The sequence below is a fragment of the Hipposideros armiger genome, unplaced genomic scaffold, assembly GCF_001890085.2.
Source record: "Hipposideros armiger isolate ML-2016 unplaced genomic scaffold, ASM189008v1 scaffold_929, whole genome shotgun sequence".
Taxonomy (NCBI): domain Eukaryota; kingdom Metazoa; phylum Chordata; class Mammalia; order Chiroptera; family Hipposideridae; genus Hipposideros; species Hipposideros armiger.
This window is the reverse complement of record NW_017732279.1, coordinates 393,353-396,323: the sequence shown is the minus strand read 5'-3', so window position 1 is coordinate 396,323 and position 2,971 is coordinate 393,353.

Sequence of the window (2,971 nt, the reverse complement as noted above, 5' to 3'; positions counted from 1 at the left end):
TGGACTCTGAAGCCAGACTGCTTGGATTCAAATTCTGACTTTGCCACTCAAGCTATGCGACCTTGAGTAACTTGTTTAACGTCTCTGTGGCTTAGTGTTGTCAACTCTGAAATGAAGGTTTTAATGATACTCAGCTCATGGGGTGATCAGGGAGGTGAACCAAAGTAATATTCGTAAAGTGATTATAGCAGTGACTGAAATGAAATATTATATAAATGTCTAAATAAAGCATTAGAGGTTTAAATAATGTATAAGTGCCGTGAAATAATAGAAAAAATATATATATTGATCTCTGGCCCCAGTTCCTGGCACAGAGCACCTAAATCCTGTGGAAATTACCTGTGTAATGGGAGTGGTTTCTGTTCTGATGGGCACCAGATGGGAAATGGTCACCAGAAAGACCAAGCCATGATTAGAAGAAAGGGGAGAGGCCCTGGAAATGGAGTAAAAATTGATTGGCTTATGTGATGAAATCTCTATAAAAATTATAATAAAAGTACAAGGTTCAGAGAGGCTCCAGATTGCTGAGCACGTGGAGGTGCTAGGAGGGGGTGTGTCTGGCGAGAGCACAGAGCTTCCCCAGACCTTGCCCCATAGATCTCTTCCATCTGGATGTTCATCTGGATCCTTTGTCATATATTTTTCAAATAATAAACTAGTAAACATTGTGTTTCCCTGAATTCTGTGAGCCATCTTAGCAAATTAGCAAACTCAAGGAGGAATTACCCGAACTTGGTGAGGATGTTTACTAAGTCATAAAGAAAATATTATTAATTAGCTAAAGTAGTCATTATGGAACTAAAAGTTTTTCATATCTTAGCACTTGCTCCCAAACTTCAAACAGCACCTGCACACATTAAATGGAATATTGTGGGATTGTATAAAAACCAGTTGTCAGACCACAACGTGGAAATAAAAGACAATGGTGTTATCACATTTTTAATGTTGTGTTCAGATCTGGGAGGTATATTATAGAGGAAATATTGAAATCCTGAAGAAGATGCATAGGTGAATAGTGATATAAAGCACAGAGAAATGGGGATGATCATAGGAGAAAAAGAAAACTTGGGGGCACATGATACTTATTTCCAGCAATTATAAAGTGATATCATTGGGAAAAGGATTAAAGTGCATTTGCATAGAGAATTATAACCAAGTTGTAAGTCATTTTAGGCATACCACTATTTCAGGTAAAAATAAAATCCTTCGTTGCTGTTTTGCATAAAAGAAAAAATTGAAAAGAAGTGTATAAAAGGGAATAATAATAGCATCTACCTCATAACAATTATATTCATCACTTAACTCAGTGCCTTGTGCATGGTTAATACTCAGTAAATAGCAGCTATGTTATTATTTTCATCATTATCAGTGATGGAATTTACTGCTTTGAGAAATAATGATTATAAAAAGACAAAAGATGAAAGTAGAAACAAAGAAACTGGATAATTCATAAACTAGTTAATTGCTTCCTAAGAAAGCTTAAAATAGTTCTGCTTTGGGACAGGAAAAAACAAAGATCATAAATCATTTTATGTTTCATTTTCATTTGGTTGTAAAGGAATCATACTGAACCAAAGATATAATAATGTGTTTCTAATGCTCTTTCTTCCTCTTTGTAGAACCATCTTTCTTATGGTTCAACTTCCATGTAGGTGGTAAGAGTCCCCTAGCTGCCTGGGACCTGACTCTGATCAATTCATCTTGGTTCTCAAGGTACCAATGGAGTCCTGAACCTCTGTCTCATCTTCCCTGATAAATGACCTGCATTCAACACAGTACTAAGATGCATTAAGTGTTCTCATGAACTCTTGCTAGTTCAATATGTTGCAACTCAAGGATAATAGCATTAATTTTAACAAGTCCTTTCAATCATATATCAAAATAAATATCAATAATGGATATTTCAAGCAAGAATGAAGACTGGTAGAGAGGATTGGAGCTATGTCTTAAGGCTAGGTATAAAATTATGGATTTATTAGAGGAAAGAAAATTGACTTGGAGAGCATGGCAAGTTATAAGTTAAGAATGAAACTAAGGTGCTGTTGGTGGACAAAGAATATTGAGTCGCCCCAGTATAGGTATATTTAGTATGGTATTGGCACAGACCACATCTATAGTCAGAGTTTGTTTTGCATCTCAACTAATGCTGGATGCTTCTCCACTGTTCTGCCTCTTGTGTGGATCTTTAGCACTTAGTAAATTGATGCTTTCCATTTTAAAATGAAGTGGTATCAATGAGAGAATGTCACGAGAGGTCAACTCTAAATCTTAATCAGTTTGACAAAGACTCTGTATGGTATCTGAGTAATGGAAACATGCCTAGAAAAGCATTGGATCATGAATTTTGCAGAAATCAAAACCTTGTGGCTTGGGTCATCTCAAGCATGAACTCTCTAGAAGTCATCTCATAAATTGATAACTGAGGCCCTGTCAATACCTCTTAATAAAGATAGCAGATATCTATGCTTAATATAGTGCTTGGAGGGTCAGAGAAGGATAAAGCTATTATAAATAATCTCTCATCATTTCCTGATTTAATTAACTTTACTGTAATTCTAAAATTTAGGAGTGAGTCCTTTTCCATTTATGATATAAAGATCTTTTTATACTAATTTTCTAAGGTTTAATACTGAAATAACAATGTAGAAATGTACAATGAATTGCCTAAAGTTATTTTAAAACATAATTTTATCCAAGAACAATGAAATGAGGAAAGCTTGACTAATGAATAAATATAATAGAACAAAAGCTCACCATACTGAGAATTAAGTTTAATAAATTATTCCAAAAGAAAACCAAGAAGAATTAATAGAATAAAGCTATTTTTTTAGATTATAAAAACAAGTTACCCTAAATTTTATGCAATCGGTTGTAAAGTGTGAAAGAGTAAAAAAAAAAAAGATCAAAGGTTATGTGTTTATAACCGAGCACATATTCAACAGACTGAGGAGCATAAGAATTTCAAGCAATT